The sequence below is a fragment of the Synchiropus splendidus genome, unplaced genomic scaffold (genome assembly GCF_027744825.2).
Source record: "Synchiropus splendidus isolate RoL2022-P1 unplaced genomic scaffold, RoL_Sspl_1.0 HiC_scaffold_21, whole genome shotgun sequence".
Classification (NCBI taxonomy): Eukaryota; Metazoa; Chordata; class Actinopteri; order Syngnathiformes; family Callionymidae; genus Synchiropus; species Synchiropus splendidus.
The window spans coordinates 331,281-354,152 of record NW_026527055.1 but is presented as its reverse complement, the minus strand read 5'-3'; positions in this window follow the sequence as shown (position 1 = coordinate 354,152).

Genomic DNA, 22,872 nt, shown 5'->3' with positions numbered 1-22,872 from the left:
GAAGCTTCCCTGAAAAGTTATGGCACAATGGACAAAAACGCTTTTCAGCCTGAGATAAGGTGGGTTTCGGAACGCCAAACATAAAAGTGTTAATAACTTTGGAAAAACACTTCAGACAGTTTAGATTTGATGTGCAACTACTAGAAAGACCCTTTCTGCTATAGTGGGAGGTTAAAATTTCATGTTCTGAAGCTTCCCTGAGAAGTTATGGCACAATGCACAAAAACGCTTTTCAGCCTGAGATAAGGTGGGTTTCGGAACGCCAAACATAAAAGTTTTGATAACTTTCGAAAAACACTTCAGAGAGCTTAGATTTGATGTGCACCTACTAGAAAGGCCCTTTCTGCTATAGTGGGAGGTTAAAATTTCATGTTCTGAAGCTTCCCTGAAAAGTTATGGCACAATGCACAAAAACGCTTTTCAGCCTGAGATAAGGTGGGTTTCGGAACGCCAAACATAAAAGTGTTGATAACTTTGGAAAAACACTTCAGACAGTTTAGATTTGATGTGCAACTACTAGAAAGACCCTTTCTGCTATAGTGGGAGGTTAAAATTTCATGTTCTGAAGCTTCCCTGAAAAGTTATGGCACAATGCACAAAAACGCTTTTCAGCCTGAGATAAGGTGGGTTTCGGAACGCCAAACATAAAAGTGTTAATAACTTTGGAAAAACACTTCAGACAGTTTAGATTTGATGTGCAACTACTAGAAAGACCCTTTCTGCTATAGTGGGAGGTTAAAATTTCATGTTCTGAAGCTTCCCTGAAAAGTTATGGCACAATGCGTAAAAACGCTTTTCAGCCTGAGATAAGGTGGGTTTCGGAACGCCAAACATAAAAGTGTTGATAACTTTGGAAAAACACTTCAGACAGTTTAGATTTGATGTGCAACTACTAGAAAGACCCTTTCTGCTATAGTGGGAGGTTAAAATTTCATGTTCTGAAGCTTCCCTGAAAAGTTATGGCACAATGCACAAAAACGCTTTTCAGCCTGAGATAAGGTGGGTTTCGGAACGCCAAACATAAAAGTGTTGATAACTTTCGAAAAACACTTCAGAGAGCTTAGATTTGATGTGCACCTACTAGAAAGACCCTTTCTGCTATAGTGGGAGCTTAAAATTTCATGTTCTGAAGCTTCCCTGAAAAGTTATGGCACAATGCGTAAAAACGCTTTTCAGCCTGAGATAAGGTGGGTTTCGGAACGCCAAACATAAAAGTGTTAATAACTTTGGAAAAACACTTCAGACAGTTTAGATTTGATGTGCAACTACTAGAAAGACCCTTTCTGCTATAGTGGGAGGTTAAAATTTCATGTTCTGAAGCTTTCCTGAAAAGTTATGGCACAATGCACAAAAACGCTTTTCAGCCTGAGATAAGGTGGGTTTCGGAACGCCAAACATAAAAGTGTTGATAACTTTTGAAAAACACTTCAGACAGCTTAGATTTGATGTGCAACTACTAGAAAGACCCTTTCTGCTATAGTGGGAGGTTAAAATTTCATGTTCTGAAGCTTTCCTGAAAAGTTATGGCACAATGCACAAAAACGCTTTTCAGCCTGAGATAAGGTGGGTTTCGGAACGCCAAACATAAAAGTGTTGATAACTTTTGAAAAACACTTCAGACAGCTTAGATTTGATGTGCAACTACTAGAAAGACCCTTTCTGCTATAGTGGGAGGTTAAAATTTCATGTTCTGAAGCTTCCCTGAAAAGTTATGGCACAATGCACAAAAACGCTTTTCAGCCTGAGATAAGGTGGGTTTCGGAACGCCAAACATAAAAGTGTTGATAACTTTGGAAAAACACTTCAGACAGTTTAGATTTGATGTGCAACTACTAGAAAGACCCTTTCTGCTATAGTGGGAGGTTAAAATTTCATGTTCTGAAGCTTCCCTGAAAAGTTATGGCACAATGCGTAAAAACGCTTTTCAGCCTCAGATAAGGTGGGTTTCGGAACGCCAAACATAAAAGTGTTGATAACTTTGGAAAAACACTTCAGACAGTTTAGATTTGATGTGCAACAACTAGAAAGACCCTTTCTGCTATAGTGGGAGGTTAAAATTTCATGTTCTGAAGCTTCCCTGAAAAGTTATGGCACAATGCACAAAAACGCTTTTCAGCCTGAGATAAGGTGGGTTTCGGAACGCCAAACAAAAAAGTGTTGATAACTTTTGAAAAACACTTCAGACACCTTAGATTTGATGTGCAACTACTAGAAAGACCCTTTCTGCTATAGTGGGAGGTTAAAATTTCATGTTCTGAAGCTTCCCTGAAAAGTTATGGCACAATGCACAAAAACGCTTTTCAGCCTGAGATAAGGTGGGTTTCGGAACGCCAAACATAAAAGTGTTGATAACTTTGGAAAAACACTTCAGACAGTTTAGATTTGATGTGCAACTACTAGAAAGACCCTTTCTGCTATAGTGGGAGGTTAAAATTTCATGTTCTGAAGCTTCCCTGAAAAGTTATGGCACAATGCACAAAAACGCTTTTCAGCCTGAGATAAGGTGGGTTTCGGAACGCCAAACATAAAAGTGTTAATAACTTTGGAAAAACACTTCAGACAGTTTAGATTTGATGTGCAACTACTAGAAAGACCCTTTCTGCTATAGTGGGAGGTTAAAATTTCATGTTCTGAAGCTTCCCTGAAAAGTTATGGCACAATGCACAAAAACGCTTTTCAGCCTGAGATAAGGTGGGTTTCGGAACGCCAAACATAAAAGTGTTGATAACTTTCGAAAAACACTTCAGAGAGCTTAGATTTGATGTGCACCTACTAGAAAGACCCTTTCTGCTATAGTGGGAGGTTAAAATTTCATGTTCTGAAGCTTCCCTGAAAAGTTATGGCACAATGCGTAAAAACGCTTTTCAGTCTGAGATAAGGTGGGTTTCGGAACGCCAAACATAAAAGTGTTGATAACTTTGGAAAAACACTTCAGACAGTTTAGATTTGATGTGCAACTACTAGAAAGACCCTTTCTGCTATAGTGGGAGGTTAAAATTTCATGTTCTGAAGCTTTCCTGAAAAGTTATGGCACAATGCACAAAAACGCTTTTCAGCCAGAGATAAGGTGGGTTTCGGAACGCCAAACATAAAAGTGTTGATAACTTTTGAAAAACACTTCAGACAGCTTAGATTTGATGTGCAACTACTAGAAAGACCCTTTCTGCTATAGTGGGAGGTTAAAATTTCATGTTCTGAAGCTTCCCTGAAAAGTTATGGCACAATGCACAAAAACGCTTTTCAGCCTGAGATAAGGTGGGTTTCGGGACGCCAAACATAAAAGTGTTGATAACTTTGGAAAAACACTTCAGACAGTTTAGATTTGCTGTGCAACTACTAGAAAGACCCTTTCTGCTATAGTGGGAGGTTAAAATTTCATGTTCTGAAGCTTCCCTGAAAAGTTATGGCACAATGCACAAAAACGCTTTTCAGCCTGAGATAAGGTGGGTTTCGGAACGCCAAACATAAAAGTGTTGATAACTTTGGAAAAACACTTCAGACAGTTTAGATTTGATGTGCAACTACTAGAAAGACCCTTTCTGCTATAGTGGGAGGTTACAATTTCATTGTCTGAAGCTTCCCTGAAAAGTTATGGCACAATGCGTAAAAACGCTTTTCAGCCTGAGATAAGGTGGGTTTCGGAACGCCAAACATAAAAGTGTTGATAACTTTGGAAAAACACTTCAGACAGTTTAGATTTGATGTGCAACTACTAGAAAGACCCTTTCTGCTATAGTGGGAGGTTAAAATTTCATGTTCTGAAGCTTTCCTGAAAAGTTATGGCACAATGCACAAAAACGCTTTTCAGCCTGAGATAAGGTGGGTTTCGGAACGCCAAACATAAAAGTGTTGATAACTTTGGAAAAACACTTCAGACAGCTTAGATTTGATGTGCAACTACTAGAAAGACCCTTTCTGCTATAGTGGGAGGTTAAAATTTCATGTTCTGAAGCTTCCCTGAAAAGTTATGGCACAATGCACAAAAACGCTTTTCAGCCTGAGATAAGGTGGGTTTCGGAACGCCAAACATAAAAGTGTTGATAACTTTCCAAAAACACTTCAGACAGCTTAGATTTGATGTGCACCTACTAGAAAGACCCTTTCTGCTATAGTGGGAGGTTAAAATTTCATGTTCTGAAGCTTCCCTGAAAAGTTATGGCACAATGCGTAAAAACGCTTTTCAGCCTGAGATAAGGTGGGTTTCGGAACGCCAAACATAAAAGTGTTGATAACTTTGGAAAAACACTTCAGACAGTTTAGATTTGATGTGCAACTACTAGAAAGACCCTTTCTGCTATAGTGGGAGGTTAAAATTTCATGTTCTGAAGCTTCCCTGAAAAGTTATGGCACAATGCACAAAAACGCTTTTCAGCCTGAGATAAGGTGGGTTTCGGAACGCCAAACATAAAAGTGTTAATAACTTTGGAAAAACACTTCAGACAGTTTAGATTTGATGTGCAACTACTAGAAAGACCCTTTCTGCTATAGTGGGAGGTTAAAGTTTCATGTTCTGAAGCTTCCCTGAAAAGTTATGGCACAATGCACAAAAACGCTTTTCAGCCTGAGATAAGGTGGGTTTCGGAAGGCCAAACATGAAAGTGTTAATAACTTTGGAAAAACACTTCAGACAGTTTAGATTTGATGTGCAACTACTAGAAAGACCCTTTCTGCTATAGTGGGAGGTTAAAATTTCATGTTCTGAAGCTTCCCTGAAAAGTTATGGCACAATGCACAAAAACGCTTTTCAGCCTGAGATAAGGTGGGTTTCGGAACGCCAAACATAAAAGTGTTGATAACTTTTGAAAAACACTTCAGACAGCTTAGATTTGATGTGCAACTACTAGAAAGACCCTTTCTGCTATAGTGGGAGGTTAAAATTTCATGTTCTGAAGCTTCCCTGAAAAGTTATGGCACAATGCGCAAAAACGCTTTTCAGCCTGAGATAAGGTGGGTTTCGGAACGCCAAACATAAAAGTGTTGATAACTTTGGAAAAACACTTCAGACAGTTTAGATTTGATGTGCAACTACTAGAAAGACCCTTTCTGCTATAGTGGGAGGTTAAAATTTCATGTTCTGAAGCTTTCCTGAAAAGTTATGGCACAATGCACAAAAACGCTTTTCAGCCTGAGATAAAGTGGGTTTCGGAACGCCAAACATAAAAGTGTTGATAACTTTTGAAAAACACTTCAGACAGCTTAGATTTGATGTGCAACTACTAGAAAGACCCTTTCTGCTATAGTGGGAGGTTAAAATTTCATGTTCTGAAGCTTCCCTGAAAAGTTATGGCACAATGCACAAAAACGCTTTTCAGCCTGAGATAAGGTGGGTTTCGGAACGCCAAACATAAAAGTGTTGATAACTTTCGAAAAACACTTCAGACAGCTTAGATTTGATGTGCACCTACTAGAAAGACCCTTTCTGCTATAGTGGGAGGTTAAAATTTCATGTTCTGAAGCTTCCCTGAAAAGTTATGGCACAATGCGTAAAAACGCTTTTCAGCCTGAGAAAAGGTGGGTTCCGGAACGCCAAACATAAAAGTGTTGATAACTTTCGAAAAACACTTCAGACAGTTTAGATTTGATGTGCAACTACTAGAAAGACCCTTTCTGCTATAGTGGGAGGTTAAAATTTCATGTTCTGAAGCTTGCCTGAAAAGTTATGGCACAATGCACAAAAACGCTTTTCAGCCTGAGATAAGGTGGGTTTCGGAACGCCAAACATAAAAGTGTTAATAACTTTGGAAAAAACACTTCAGACAGTTTAGATTTGATGTGCAACTACTAGAAAGACCCTTTCTGCTATAGTGGGAGGTTAAAATTTCATGTTCTGAAGCTTCCCTGAAAAGTTATGGCACAATGCACAAAAACGCTTTTCAGCCTGAGATAAGGTGGGTTTCGGAACGCCAAACATAAAAGTGTTAATAACTTTGGAAAAACACTTCAGACAGTTTAGATTTGATGTGCAACTACTAGAAAGACCCTTTCTGCTATAGTGGGAGGTTAAAATTTCATGTTCTGAAGCTTCCCTGAAAAGTTATGGCACAATGCGTAAAAACGCTTTTCAGCCTGAGATAAGGTGGGTTTCGGAACGCCAAACATAAAAGTGTTGATAACTTTGGAAAAACACTTCAGACAGTTTAGATTTGATGTGCAACTACTAGAAAGACCCTTTCTGCTATAGTGGGAGGTTAAAATTTCATGTTCTGAAGCTTTCCTGAAAAGTTATGGCACAATGCACAAAAACGCTTTTCAGCCTGAGATAAGGTGGGTTTCGGAACGCCAAACATAAAAGTGTTGATAACTTTTGAAAAACACTTCAGACAGCTTAGATTTGATGTGCAACTACTAGAAAGACCCTTTCTGCTATAGTGGGAGGTTAAAATTTCATGTTCTGAAGCTTCCCTGAAAAGTTATGGCACAATGCACAAAAACGCTTTTCAGCCTGAGATAAGGTGGGTTTCGGAACGCCAAACATAAAAGTGTTGATAACTTTCGAAAAACACTTCAGACAGCTTAGATTTGATGTGCACCTACTAGAAAGACCCTTTCTGCTATAGTGGGAGGTTAAAATTTCATGTTCTGAAGCTTCCCTGAAAAGTTATGGCACAATGCACAAAAACGCTTTTCAGCCTGAGATAAGGTGGGTTTCGGAACGCCAAACATAAAAGTGTTGATAACTTTCGAAAAACACTTCAGACAGCTTAGATTTGATGTGCACCTACTAGAAAGACCCTTTCTGTTATAGTGGGAGGTTAAAATTTCATGTTCTGAAGCTTTCCTGAAAAGTTATGGCACAATGCACAAAAACGCTTTTCAGCCTGAGATAAGGTGGGTTTCGTAGCGCCAAACATAAAAGTGTTGATAACTTTTGAAAAACACTTCAGACAGCTTAGATTTGATGTGCAACTACTAGAAAGACCCTTTCTGCTATAGTGGGAGGTTAAAATTTCATGTTCTGAAGCTTCCCTGAAAAGTTATGGCACAATGCACAAAAACGCTTTTCAGCCTGAGATAAGGTGGGTTTCGGAACGCCAAACATAAAAGTGTTGATAACTTTGGAAAAACACTTCAGACAGTTTAGATTTGATGTGCAACTACTAGAAAGACCCTTTCTGCTATAGTGGGAGGTTAAAATTTCATGTTCTGAAGCTTCCCTGAAAAGTTATGGCACAATGCACAAAAACGCTTTTCAGCCTGAGATAAGGTGGGTTTCGGAACGCCAAACATAAAAGTGTTAATAACTTTGGAAAAACACTTCAGACAGTTTAGATTTGATGTGCAACTACTAGAAAGACCCTTTCTGCTATAGGGGGAGGTTAACATTTCATGTTCTGAAGCTTCCCTGAAAAGTTATGGCACAATGCACAAAAACGCTTTTCAGCCTGAGATAAGGTGGGTTTCGGAACGCCAAACATAAAAGTGTTGATAACTTTCGAAAAACACTTCAGAGAGCTTAGATTTGATGTGCACCTACTAGAAAGACCCTTTCTGCTATAGTGGGAGGTTAAAATTTCATGTTCTGAAGCTTCCCTGAAAAGTTATGGCACAATGCGTAAAAACGCTTTTCAGCCTGAGATAAGGTGGGTTTCGGAACGCCAAACATAAAAGTGTTGATAACTTTGGAAAAACACTTCAGACAGTTTAGATTTGATGTGCAACTACTAGAAAGACCCTTTCTGCTATAGTGGGAGGTTAAAATTTCATGTTCTGAAGCTTTCCTGAAAAGTTATGGCACAATGCACAAAAACGCTTTTCAGCCTGAGATAAGGTGGGTTTCGGAACGCCAAACATAAAAGTGTTGATAACTTTTGAAAAACACTTCAGACAGCTTAGATTTGATGTGCAACTACTAGAAAGACCCTTTCTGCTATAGTGGGAGGTTAAAATTTCATGTTCTGAAGCTTCCCTGAAAAGTTATGGCACAATGCACAAAAACGCTTTTCAGCCTGAGATAAAGTGGGTTTCGGAACGCCAAACATAAAAGTGTTGATAACTTTCGAAAAACACTTCAGACAGCTTAGATTTGATGTGCACCTACTAGAAAGACCCTTTCTGCTATAGTGGGAGGTTAAAATTTCATGTTCTGAAGCTTCCCTGAAAAGTTATGGCACAATGCGTAAAAACGCTTTTCAGCCTGAGATAAGGTGGGTTTCGGAACGCCAAACATAAAAGTGTTGATAACTTTGGAAAAACACTTCAGACAGTTTAGATTTGATGTGCAACTACTAGAAAGACCCTTTCTGCTATAGTGGGAGGTTAAAATTTCATGTTCTGAAGCTTCCCTGAAAAGTTATGGCACAATGCACAAAAACGCTTTTCAGCCTGAGATAAGGTGGGTTTCGGAACGCCAAACATAAAAGTGTTAATAACTTTGGAAAAACACTTCAGACAGTTTAGATTTGATGTGCAACTACTAGAAAGACCCTTTCTGCTATAGTGGGAGGTTAAAATTTCATGTTCTGAAGCTTCCCTGAAAAGTTATGGCACAATGCACAAAAACGCTTTTCAGCCTGAGATAAGGTGGGTTTCGGAACGCCAAACATAAAAGTGTTAATAACTTTGGAAAAACACTTCAGACAGTTTAGATTTGATGTGCAACTACTAGAAAGACCCTTTCTGCTATAGTGGGAGGTTAAAATTTCATGTTCTGAAGCTTCCCTGAAAAGTTATGGCACAATGCACAAAAACGCTTTTCAGCCTGAGATAAGGTGGGTTTCGGAACGCCAAACATAAAAGTGTTAATAACTTTGGAAAAACACTTCAGACAGTTTAGATTTGATGTGCAACTACTAGAAAGACCCTTTCTGCTATAGTGGGAGGTTAAAATTTCATGTTCTGAAGCTTTCCTGAAAAGTTATGGCACAATGCACAAAAACGCTTTTCAGCCTGAGATAAGGTGGGTTTCGGAACGCCAAACATAAAAGTGTTGATAACTTTCGAAAAACACTTCAGAGAGCTTAGATTTGATGTGCACCTACTAGAAAGACCCTTTCTGCTATAGTGGGAGGTTAAAATGTCATGTTCTGAAGCTTCCCTGAAAAGTTATGGCACAATGCGTAAAAACGCTTTTCAGCCTGAGATAAGGTGGGTTTCGGAACGCCAAACATAAAAGTGTTGATAACTTTGGAAAAACACTTCAGACAGTTTAGATTTGATGTGCAACTACTAGAAAGACCCTTTCTGCTATAGTGGGAGGTTAAAATTTCATGTTCTGAAGCTTCCCTGAAAAGTTATGGCACAATGCACAAAAACGCTTTTCAGCCTGAGATAAGGTGGGTTTCGGAACGCCAAACATAAAAGTGTTAATAACTTTGGAAAAACACTTCAGACAGTTTAGATTTGATGTGCAACTACTAGAAAGACCCTTTCTGCTATAGTGGGAGGTTAAAATTTCATGTTCTGAAGCTTCCCTGAAAAGTTATGGCACAATGCACAAAAACGCTTTTCAGCCTGAGATAAGGTGGGTTTCGGAACGCCAAACATAAAAGTGTTAATAACTTTGGAAAAACACTTCAGACAGTTTAGATTTGATGTGCAACTACTAGAAAGACCCTTTCTGCTATAGTGGGAGGTTAAAATTTCATGTTCTGAAGCTTTCCTGAAAAGTTATGGCACAATGCACAAAAACGCTTTTCAGCCTGAGATAAGGTGGGATTCGGAACGCCAAACATAAAAGTGTTGATAACTTTCGAAAAACACTTCAGAGAGCTTAGATTTGATGTGCACCTACTAGAAAGACCCTTTCTGCTATAGTGGGAGGTTAAAATTTCATGTTCTGAAGCTTCCCTGAAAAGTTATGGCACAATGCGTAAAAACGCTTTTCAGCCTGAGATAAGGTGGGTTTCGGAACGCCAAACATAAAAGTGTTGATAACTTTGGAAAAACACTTCAGACAGTTTAGATTTGATGTGCAACTACTAGAAAGACCCTTTCTGCTATAGTGGGAGGTTAAAATTTCATGTTCTGAAGCTTTCCTGAAAAGTTATGGCACAATGCACAAAAACGCTTTTCAGCCTGAGATAAGGTGGGTTTCGGAACGCCAAACATAAAAGTGTTGATAACTTTTGAAAAACACTTCAGACAGCTTAGATTTGATGTGCAACTACTAGAAAGACCCTTTCTGCTATAGTGGGAGGTTAAAATTTCATGTTCTGAAGCTTCCCTGAAAAGTTATGGCACAATGCCCAAAAACGCTTTTCAGCCTGAGATAAGGTGGGTTTCGGAACGCCAAACATAAAAGTGTTGATAACTTTGGAAAAACACTTCAGACAGTTTAGATTTGATGTGCAACTACTAGAAAGACCCTTTCTGCTATAGTGGGAGGTTAAAATTTCATGTTCTGAAGCTTCCCTGAAAAGTTATGGCACAATGCACAAAAACGCTTTTCAGCCTGAGATAAGGTGGGTTTCGGAACGCCAAACATAAAAGTGTTAATAACTTTGGAAAAACACTTCAGACAGTTTAGATTTGATGTGCAACTACTAGAAAGACCCTTTCTGCTATAGTGGGAGGTTAAAATTTCATGTTCTGAAGCTTCCCTGAGAAGTTATGGCACAATGCACAAAAACGCTTTTCAGCCTGAGATAAGGTGGGTTTCGGAACGCCAAACATAAAAGTGTTGATAACTTTGGAAAAACACTTCAGACAGTTTAGATTTGATGTGCAACTACTAGAAAGACCCTTTCTGCTATAGTGGGAGGTTAAAATTTCATGTTCTGAAGCTTCCCTGAAAAGTTATGGCACAATGCACAAAAACGCTTTTCAGCCTGAGATAAGGTGGGTTTCGGAACGCCAAACATAAAAGTGTTGATAACTTTCGAAAAACACTTCAGAGAGCTTAGATTTGATGTGCACCTACTAGAAAGACCCTTTCTGCTATAGTGGGAGGTTAAAATTTCATGTTCTGAAGCTTCCCTGAAAAGTTATGGCACAATGCGTAAAAACGCTTTTCAGCCTGAGATAAGGTGGGTTTCGGAACGCCAAACATAAAAGTGTTGATAACTTTGGAAAAACACTTCAGACAGTTTAGATTTGATGTGCAACTACTAGAAAGACCCTTTCTGCTATAGTGGGAGGTTAAAATTTCATGTTCTGAAGCTTTCCTGAAAAGTTATGGCACAATGCACAAAAACGCTTTTCAGCCTGAGATAAGGTGGGTTTCGGAACGCCAAACATAAAAGTGTTGATAACTTTTGAAAAACACTTCAGACAGCTTAGATTTGATGTGCAACTACTAGAAAGACCCTTTCTGCTATAGTGGGAGGTTAAAATGTCATGTTCTGAAGCTTCCCTGAAAATTTATGGCACAATGCACAAAAACGCTTTTCAGCCTGAGATAAGGTGGGTTTCGGAACGCCAAACATAAAAGTGTTGATAACTTTCGAAAAACACTTCAGACAGCTTAGATTTGATGTGCACCTACTAGAAAGACCCTTTCTGCTATAGTGGGAGGTTAAAATTTCATGTTCTGATGCTTCCCTGAAAAGTTATGGCACAATGCGTAAAAACGCTTTTCAGCCTGAGATAAGGTGGGTTTCGGAACGCCAAACATAAAAGTGTTAATAACTTTGGAAAAACACTTCAGACAGTTTAGATTTGATGTGCAACTACTAGAAAGACCCTTTCTGCTATAGTGGGAGGTTAAAATTTCATGTTCTGAAGCTTTCCTGAAAAGTTATGGCACAATGCACAAAAACGCTTTTCAGCCTGAGATAAGGTGGGTTTCGGAAAGCCAAACATAAAAGTGTTGATAACTTTCGAAAAACACTTCAGAGAGCTTAGATTTGATGTGCACCTACTAGAAAGACCCTTTCTGCTATAGTGGGAGGTTAAAATTTCATGTTCTGAAGCTTCCCTGAAAAGTTATGGCACAATGCGTAAAAACGCTTTTCAGCCTGAGATAAGGTGGGTTTCGGAACGCCAAACATAAAAGTGTTGATAACTTTGGAAAAACACTTCAGACAGTTTAGATTTGATGTGCAACTACTAGAAAGACCCTTTCTGCTATAGTGGGAGGTTAAAATTTCATGTTCTGAAGCTTCCCTGAAAAGTTATGGCACAATGCACAAAAACGCTTTTCAGCCTGAGATAAGGTGGGTTTCGGAACGCCAAACATAAAAGTGTTAATAACTTTGGAAAAACACTTCAGACAGTTTAGATTTGATGTGCAACTACTAGAAAGACCCTTTCTGCTATAGTGGGAGGTTAAAATTTCATGTTCTGAAGCTTCCCTGAAAAGTTATGGCACAATGCACAAAAACGCTTTTCAGCCTGAGATAAGGTGGGTTTCGGAACGCCAAACATAAAAGTGTTAATAACTTTGGAAAAACACTTCAGACAGTTTAGATTTGATGTGCAACTACTAGAAAGACCCTTTCTGCTATAGTGGGAGGTTAAAATTTCATGTTCTGAAGCTTCCCTGAAAGGTTATGGCACAATGCACAAAAACGCTTTTCAGCCTGAGATAAGGTGGGTTTCGGAACGCCAAACATAAAAGTGTTAATAACTTTGGAAAAACACTTCAGACAGTTTAGATTTGATGTGCAACTACTAGAAAGACCCTTTCTGCTATAGTGGGAGGTTAAAATTTCATGTTCTGAAGCTTCCCTGAGAAGTTATGGCACAATGCACAAAAACGCTTTTCAGCCTGAGATAAGGTGGGTTTCGGAACGCCAAACATAAAAGTGTTGATAACTTTGGAAAAACACTTCAGACAGTTTAGATTTGATGTGCAACTACTAGAAACACCCTTTCTGCTATAGTGGGAGGTTAAAATTTCATGTTCTGAAGCTTCCCTGAAAAGTTATGGCACAATGCACAAAAACGCTTTTCAGCCTGAGATAAGGTGGGTTTCGGAACGCCAAACATAAAAGTGTTGATAACTTTCGAAAAACACTTCAGAGAGCTTAGATTTGATGTGCACCTACTAGAAAGACCCTTTCTGCTATAGTGGGAGGTTAAAATTTCATGTTCTGAAGCTTCTCTGAAAAGTTATGGCACAATGCGTAAAAACGCTTTTCAGCCTGAGATAAGGTGGGTTTCGGAACGCCAAACATAAAAGTGTTGATAACTTTGGAAAAACACTTCAGACAGTTTAGATTTGATGTGCAACTACTAGAAAGACCCTTTCTGCTATAGTGGGAGGTTAAAATTTCATGTTCTGAAGCTTTCCTGAAAAGTTATGGCACAATGCACAAAAACACTTTTCAGCCTGAGATAAGGTGGGTTTCGGAACGCCAAACATAAAAGTGTTGATAACTTTTAAAAAACACTTCAGACAGCTTAGATTTGATGTGCAACTACTAGAAAGACCCTTTCTGCTATAGTGGGAGGTTAAAATTTCATGTTCTGAAGCTTCCCTGAAAAGTTATGGCACAATGCACAAAAACGCTTTTCAGCCTGAGATAAGGTGGGTTTCGGAACGCCAAACATAAAAGTGTTGATAACTTTCGAAAAACACTTCAGACAGCTTAGATTTGATGTGCACCTACTAGAAAGACCCTTTCTGCTATAGTGGGAGGTTAAAATTTCATGTTCTGATGCTTCCCTGAAAAGTTATGGCACAATGCGTAAAAACGCTTTTCAGCCTGAGATAAGGTGGGTTTCGGAACGCCAAACATAAAAGTGTTGATAACTTTGGAAAAACACTTCAGACAGTTTAGATTTGATGTGCAACTACTAGAAAGACCCTTTCTGCTATAGTGGGAGGTTAAAATTTCATGTTCTGAAGCTTCCCTGAAAAGTTATGGCACAATGCACAAAAACGCTTTTCAGCCTGAGATAAGGTGGGTTTCGGAACGCCTAACATAAAAGTGTTAATAACTTTGGAAAAACACTTCAGACAGTTTAGATTTGATGTGCAACTACTAGAAAGACCCTTTCTGCTATAGTGGGAGGTTAAAATTTCATGTTCTGAAGCTTCCCTGAAAAGTTATGGCACAATGCACAAAAACGCTTTTCAGCCTGAGATAAGGTGGGTTTCGGAACGCCAAACATAAAAGTGTTGATAACTTTGGAAAAACACTTCAGAGAGCTTAGATTTGATGTGCACCTACTAGAAAGACCCTTTCTGCTATAGTGGGAGGTTAAAATTTCATGTTCTGAAGCTTCCCTGAAAAGTTATGGCACAATGCGTAAAAACGCTTTTCAGCCTGAGATAAGGTGGGTTTCGGAACGCCAAACATAAAAGTGTTGATAACTTTGGAAAAACACTTCAGACAGTTTAGATTTGATGTGCAACTACTAGAAAGACCCTTTCTGCTATAGTGGGAGGTTAAAATTTCATGTTCTGAAGCTTCCCTGAAAAGTTATGGCACAATGCACAAAAACGCTTTTCAGCCTGAGATAAGGTGGGTTTCGGAACGCCAAACATAAAAGTGTTAATAACTTTGGAAAAACACTTCAGACAGTTTAGATTTGATGTGCAACTACTAGAAAGACCCTTTCTGCTATAGTGGGAGGTTAAAATTTCATGTTCTGAAGCTTCCCTGAAAAGTTATGGCACAATGCACAAAAACGCTTTTCAGCCTGAGATAAGGTGGGTTTCGGAACGCCAAACATAAAAGTGTTGATAACTTTGGAAAAACACTTCAGACAGTTTAGATTTGATGTGCAACTACTAGAAAGACCCTTTCTGCTATAGTGGGAGGTTAAAATTTCATGTTCTGAAGCTTTCCTGAAAAGTTATGGCACAATGCACAAAAACGCTTTTCAGCCTGAGATAAGGTGGGTTTCGGAACGCCAAACATAAAAGTGTTGATAACTTTTGAAAAACACTTCAGACAGCTTAGATTTGATGTGCAACTACTAGAAAGACCCTTTCTGCTATAGTGGGAGGTTAAAATTTCATGTTCTGAAGCTTCCCTGAAAAGTTATGGCACAATGCACAAAAACGCTTTTCAGCCTGAGATAAGGTGGGTTTCGGAACGCCAAACATAAAAGTGTTGATAACTTTGGAAAAACACTTCAGACAGTTTAGATTTGATGTGCAACTACTAGAAAGACCCTTTCTGCTATAGTGGGAGGTTAAAATTTCATGTTCTGAAGCTTCCCTGAAAAGTTATGGCACAATGCACAAAAACGCTTTTCAGCCTGAGATAAGGTGGGTTTCGGAACGCCAAACATAAAAGTGTTAATAACTTTGGAAAAACACTTCAGACAGTTTAGATTTGATGTGCAACTACTAGAAAGACCCTTTCTGCTATAGGGGGAGGTTAACATTTCATGTTCTGAAGCTTCCCTGAAAAGTTATGGCACAATGCACAAAAACGCTTTTCAGCCTGAGATAAGGTGGGTTTCGGAACGCCAAACATAAAAGTGTTGATAACTTTCGAAAAACACTTCAGAGAGCTTAGATTTGATGTGCACCTACTAGAAAGACCCTTTCTGCTATAGTGGGAGGTTAAAATTTCATGTTCTGAAGCTTCCCTGAAAAGTTATGGCACAATGCGTAAAAACGCTTTTCAGCCTGAGATAAGGTGGGTTTCGGAACGCCAAACATAAAAGTGTTGATAACTTTGGAAAAACACTTCAGACAGTTTAGATTTGATGTGCAACTACTAGAAAGACCCTTTCTGCTATAGTGGGAGGTTAAAATTTCATGTTCTGAAGCTTTCCTGAAAAGTTATGGCACAATGCACAAAAACGCTTTTCAGCCTGAGATAAGGTGGGTTTCGGAACGCCAAACATAAAAGTGTTGATAACTTTTGAAAAACACTTCAGACAGCTTAGATTTGATGTGCAACTACTAGAAAGACCCTTTCTGCTATAGTGGGAGGTTAAAATTTCATGTTCTGAAGCTTCCCTGAAAAGTTATGGCACAATGCACAAAAACGCTTTTCAGCCTGAGATAAGGTGGGTTTCGGAACGCCAAACATAAAAGTGTTGATAACTTTGGAAAAACACTTCAGACAGTTTAGATTTGATGTGCAACTACTAGAAAGACCCTTTCTGCTATAGTGGGAGGTTAAAATTTCATGTTCTGAAGCTTCCCTGAAAAGTTATGGCACAATGCACAAAAACGCTTTTCAGCCTGAGATAAGGTGGGTTTCGGAACGCCAAACATAAAAGTGTTATTAACTTTGGAAAAACACTTCAGACAGTTTAGATTTGATGTGCAACTACTAGAAAGACCCTTTCTGCTATAGTGGGAGGTTAAAATTTCATGTTCTGAAGCTTCCCTGAGAAGTTATGGCACAATGCACAAAAACGCTTTTCAGCCTGAGATAAGGTGGGTTTCGGAACGCCAAACATAAAAGTGTTGATAACTTTGGAAAAACACTTCAGACAGTTTAGATTTGATGTGCAACTACTAGAAAGACCCTTTCTGCTATAGTGGGAGGTTAAAATTTCATGTTCTGAAGCTTCCCTGAAAAGTTATGGCACAATGCACAAAAACGCTTTTCAGCCTGAGATAAGGTGGGTTTCGGAACGCCAAACATAAAAGTGTTGATAACTTTCGAAAAACACTTCAGAGAGCTTAGATTTGATGTGCACCTACTAGAAAGACCCTTTCTGCTATAGTGGGAGGTTAAAATTTCATGTTCTGAAGCTTCCCTGAAAAGTTATGGCACAATGCGTAAAAACGCTTTTCAGCCTGAGATAAGGTGGGTTTCGGAACGCCAAACATAAAAGTGTTGATAACTTTGGAAAAACACTTCAGACAGTTTAGATTTGATGTGCAACTACTAGAAAGACCCTTTCTGCTATAGTGGGAGGTTAAAATTTCATGTTCTGAAGCTTCCCTGAAAAGTTATGGCACAATGCACAAAAACGCTTTTCAGCCTGAGATAAGGTGGGTTTCGGAACGCCAAACATAAAAGTGTTGATAACTTTCGAAAAACACTTCAGAGAGCTTAGATTTGATGTGCACCTACTAGAAAGACCCTTTCTGCTATAGTGGGAGGTTAAAATTTCATGTTCTGAAGCTTCCCTGAAAAGTTATGGCACAATGCGTAAAAACGCTTTTCAGCCTGAGATAAGGTGGGTTTCGGAACGCCAAACATAAAAGTGTTGATAACTTTGGAAAAACACTTCAGACAGTTTAGATTTGATGTGCAACTACTAGAAAGACCCTTTCTGCTATAGTGGGAGGTTAAAATTTCATGTTCTGAAGCTTTCCTGAAAAGTTATGGCACAATGCACAAAAACGCTTTTCAGCCTGAGATAAGTGGGTTTCGGAACGCCAAACATAAAAGTGTTGATAACTTTCGAAAAACACTTCAGAGAGCTTAGATTTGATGTGCACCTACTAGAAAGACCCTTTCTGCTATAGTGGGAGGTTAAAATTTCATGTTCTGAAGCTTCCCTGAAAAGTTATGGCACAATGCGTAAAAACGCTTTTCAGCCTGAGATAAGGTGGGTTTCGGAACGCCAAACATAAAAGTGTTGATAACTTTGGAAAAACACTTCAGACAGTTTAGATTTGATGTGCAACTACTAGAAAGACCCTTTCTGCTATAGTGGGAGGTTAAAATTTCATGTTCTGAAGCTTCCCTGAAAAGTTATGGCACAATGCACAAAAACGCTTTTCAGCCTGAGATAAGGTGGGTTTCGAAACGCCAAACATAAAAGTGTTAATAACTTTGGAAAAACACTTCAGACAGTTTAGATTTGATGTGCAACTACTAGAAAGACCCTTTCTGCTATAGTGGGAGGTTAAAATTTCATGTTCTGAAGCTTCCCTGAAAAGTTATGGCACAATGCACAAAAACGCTTTTCAGCCTGAGATAAGGTGGGTTTCGGAACGCCAAACATAAAAGTGTTGATAACTTTCGAAAAACACTTCAGACAGCTTAGATTTGATGTGCACCTACTAGAAAGACCCTTTCTGCTATAGTGGGAGGTTAAAATTTCATGTTCTGATGCTTCCCTGAAAAGTTATGGCACAATGCGTAAAAACGCTTTTCAGCCTGAGATAAGGTGGGTTTCGGAACGCCAAACATAAAAGTGTTGATAACTTTGGAAAAACACTTCAGACAGTTTAGATTTGATGTGCAACTACTAGAAAGACCCTTTCTGCTATAGTGGGAGGTTAAAATTTCATGTTCTGAAGCTTCCCTGAAAAGTTATGGCACAATGCACAAAAACGCTTTTCAGCCTGAGATAAGGTGGGTTTCGGAACGCCAAACATAAAAGTGTTAATAACTTTGGAAAAACACTTCAGACAGTTTAGATTTGATGTGCAACTACTAGAAAGACCCTTTCTGCTATAGTGGGAGGTTAAAATTTCATGTTCTGAAGCTTTCCTGAAAAGTTATGGCACAATGCACAAAAACGCTTTTCAGCCTGAGATAAGGTGGGTTTCGGAACGCCAAACATAAAAGTGTTGTTAACTTTGGAAAAACACTTCAGAGAGCTTAGATTTGATGTGCACCTACTAGAAAGACCCTTTCTGCTATAGTGGGAGGTTAAAATTTCATGTTCTGAAGCTTCCCTGAAAAGTTATGGCACAATGCGTAAAAACGCTTTTCAGCCTGAGATAAGGTGGGTTTCGGAACGCCAAACATAAAAGTGTTGATAACTTTGGAAAAACACTTCAGACAGTTTAGATTTGATGTGCAACTACTAGAAAGACCCTTTCTGCTATAGTGGGAGGTTAAAATTTCATGTTCTGAAGCTTCCCTGAAAAGTTATGGCACAATGCACAAAAACGCTTTTCAGCCTGAGATAAGGTGGGTTTCGGAACGCCAAACATAAAAGTGTTAATAACTTTGGAAAAACACTTCAGACAGTTTAGATTTGATGTGCAACTACTAGAAAGACCCTTTCTGCTATAGTGGGAGGTTAAAATTTCATGTTCTGAAGCTTCCCTGAAAAGTTATGGCACAATGCACAAAAACGCTTTTCAGCCTGAGATAAGGTGGGTTTCGGAACGCCAAACATAAAAGTGTTGATAACTTTGGAAAAACACTTCAGACAGTTTAGATTTGATGTGCAACTACTAGAAAGACCCTTTCTGCTATAGTGGGAGGTTAAAATTTCATGTTCTGAAGCTTTCCTGAAAAGTTATGGCACAATGCACAAAAACGCTTTTCAGCCTGAGATAAGGTGGGTTTCGGAACGCCAAACATAAAAGTGTTGATAACTTTTGAAAAACACTTCAGACAGCTTAGATTTGATGTGCAACTACTAGAAAGACCCTTTCTGCTATAGTGGGAGGTTAAAATTTCATGTTCTGAAGCTTCCCTGAAAAGTTATGGCACAATGCACAAAAACGCTTTTCAGCCTGAGATAAGGTGGGTTTCGGAACGCCAAACATAAAAGTGTTGATAACTTTGGAAAAACACTTCAGACAGTTTAGATTTGATGTGCAACTACTAGAAAGACCCTTTCTGCTATAGTGGGAGGTTAAAATTTCATGTTCTGAAGCTTCCCTGAAAAGTTATGGCACAATGCACAAAAACGCTTTTCAGCCTGAGATAAGGTGGGTTTCGGAACGCCAAACATAAAAGTGTTAATAACTTTGGAAAAACACTTCAGACAGTTTAGATTTGATGTGCAACTACTAGAAAGACCCTTTCTGCTATAGGGGGAGGTTAACATTTCATGTTCTGAAGCTTCCCTGAAAAGTTATGGCACAATGCACAAAAACGCTTTTCAGCCTGACATAAGGTGGGTTTCGGAACGCCAAACATAAAAGTGTTGATAACTTTCGAAAAACACTTCAGAGAGCTTAGATTTGATGTGCACCTACTAGAAAGACCCTTTCTGCTATAGTGGGAGGTTAAAATTTCATGTTCTGAAGCTTCCCTGAAAAGTTATGGCACAATGCGTAAAAACGCTTTTCAGCCTGAGATAAGGTGGGTTTCGGAACGCCAAACATAAAAGTGTTGATAACTTTGGAAAAACACTTCAGACAGTTTAGATTTGATGTGCAACTACTAGAAAGACCCTTTCTGCTATAGTGGGAGGTTAAAATTTCATGTTCTGAAGCTTTCCTGAAAAGTTATGGCACAATGCACAAAAACGCTTTTCAGCCTGAGATAAGGTGGGTTTCGGAACGCCAAACATAAAAGTGTTGATAACTTTGGAAAAACACTTCAGACAGCTTAGATTTGATGTGCAACTACTAGAAAGACCCTTTCTGCTATAGTGGGAGGTTAAAATTTCATGTTCTGAAGCTTCCCTGAAAAGTTATGGCACAATGCACAAAAACGCTTTTCAGCCTGAGATAAGGTGGGTTTCGGAACGCCAAACATAAAAGTGTTGATAACTTTCGAAAAACACTTCAGAGAGCTTAGATTTGATGTGCACCTACTAGAAAGACCCTTTCTGCTATAGTGGGAGGTTAAAATTTCATGTTCTGAAGCTTCCCTGAAAAGTTATGGCACAATGCGTAAAAACGCTTTTCAGCCTGAGATAAGGTGGGTTTCGGAACGCCAAACATAAAAGTGTTGATAACTTTGGAAAAACACTTCAGACAGTTTAGATTTGATGTGCAACTACTAGAAAGACCCTTTCTGCTATAGTGGGAGGTTAAAATTTCATGTTCTGAAGCTTTCCTGAAAAGTTATGGCACAATGCACAAAAACGCTTTTCAGCCTGAGATAAGTGGGTTTCGGAACGCCAAACATAAAAGTGTTGATAACTTTCGAAAAACACTTCAGAGACCTTAGATTTGATGTGCACCTACTAGAAAGACCCTTTCTGCTATAGTGGGAGGTTAAAATTTCATGTTCTGAAGCTTCCCTGAAAAGTTATGGCACAATGCGTAAAAACGCTTTTCAGCCTGAGATAAGGTGGGTTTCGGAACGCCAAACATAAAAGTGTTGATAACTTTGGAAAAACACTTCAGACAGTTTAGATTTGATGTGCAACTACTAGAAAGACCCTTTCTGCTATAGTGGGAGGTTAAAATTTCATGTTCTGAAGCTTCCCTGAAAAGTTATGGCACAATGCACAAAAACGCTTTTCAGCCTGAGATAAGGTGGGTTTCGAAACGCCAAACATAAAAGTGTTAATAACTTTGGAAAAACACTTCAGACAGTTTAGATTTGATGTGCAACTACTAGAAAGACCCTTTCTGCTATAGTGGGAGGTTAAAATTTCATGTTCTGAAGCTTCCCTGAAAAGTTATGGCACAATGCACAAAAACGCTTTTCAGCCTGAGATAAGGTGGGTTTCGGAACGCCAAACATAAAAGTGTTGATAACTTTCGAAAAACACTTCAGACAGCTTAGATTTGATGTGCACCTACTAGAAAGACCCTTTCTGCTATAGTGGGAGGTTAAAATTTCATGTTCTGATGCTTCCCTGAAAAGTTATGGCACAATGCGTAAAAACGCTTTTCAGCCTGAGATAAGGTGGGTTTCGGAACGCCAAACATAAAAGTGTTGATAACTTTGGAAAAACACTTCAGACAGTTTAGATTTGATGTGCAACTACTAGAAAGACCCTTTCTGCTATAGTGGGAGGTTAAAATTTCATGTTCTGAAGCTTCCCTGAAAAGTTATGGCACAATGCACAAAAACGCTTTTCAGCCTGAGATAAGGTGGGTTTCGGAACGCCAAACATAAAAGTGTTAATAACTTTGGAAAAACACTTCAGACAGTTTAGATTTGATGTGCAACTACTAGAAAGACCCTTTCTGCTATAGTGGGAGGTTAAAATTTCATGTTCTGAAGCTTTCCTGAAAAGTTATGGCACAATGCACAAAAACGCTTTTCAGCCTGAGATAAGGTGGGTTTCGGAACGCCAAACATAAAAGTGTTGTTAACTTTGGAAAAACACTTCAGAGAGCTTAGATTTGATGTGCACCTACTAGAAAGACCCTTTCTGCTATAGTGGGAGGTTAAAATTTCATGTTCTGAAGCTTCCCTGAAAAGTTATGGCACAATGCGTAAAAACGCTTTTCAGCCTGAGATAAGGTGGGTTTCGGAACGCCAAACATAAAAGTGTTGATAACTTTGGAAAAACACTTCAGACAGTTTAGATTTGATGTGCAACTACTAGAAAGACCCTTTCTGCTATAGTGGGAGGTTAAAATTTCATGTTCTGAAGCTTCCCTGAAAAGTTATGGCACAATGCACAAAAACGCTTTTCAGCCTGAGATAAGGTGGGTTTCGGAACGCCAAACATAAAAGTGTTAATAACTTTGGAAAAACACTTCAGACAGTTTAGATTTGATGTGCAACTACTAGAAAGACCCTTTCTGCTATAGTGGGAGGTTAAAATTTCATGTTCTGAAGCTTCCCTGAAAAGTTATGGCACAATGCACAAAAACGCTTTTCAGCCTGAGATAAGGTGGGTTTCGGAACGCCAAACATAAAAGTGTTGATAACTTTGGAAAAACACTTCAGACAGTTTAGATTTGATGTGCAACTACTAGAAAGACCCTTTCTGCTATAGTGGGAGGTTAAAATTTCATGTTCTGAAGCTTTCCTGAAAAGTTATGGCACAATGCACAAAAACGCTTTTCAGCCTGAGATAAGGTGGGTTTCGGAACGCCAAACATAAAAGTGTTGATAACTTTTGAAAAACACTTCAGACAGCTTAGATTTGATGTGCAACTACTAGAAAGACCCTTTCTGCTATAGTGGGAGGTTAAAATTTCATGTTCTGAAGCTTCCCTGAAAAGTTATGGCACAATGCACAAAAACGCTTTTCAGCCTGAGATAAGGTGGGTTTCGGAACGCCAAACATAAAAGTGTTGATAACTTTGGAAAAACACTTCAGACAGTTTAGATTTGATGTGCAACTACTAGAAAGACCCTTTCTGCTATAGTGGGAGGTTAAAATTTCATGTTCTGAAGCTTCCCTGAAAAGTTATGGCACAATGCACAAAAACGCTTTTCAGCCTGAGATAAGGTGGGTTTCGGAACGCCAAACATAAAAGTGTTAATAACTTTGGAAAAACACTTCAGACAGTTTAGA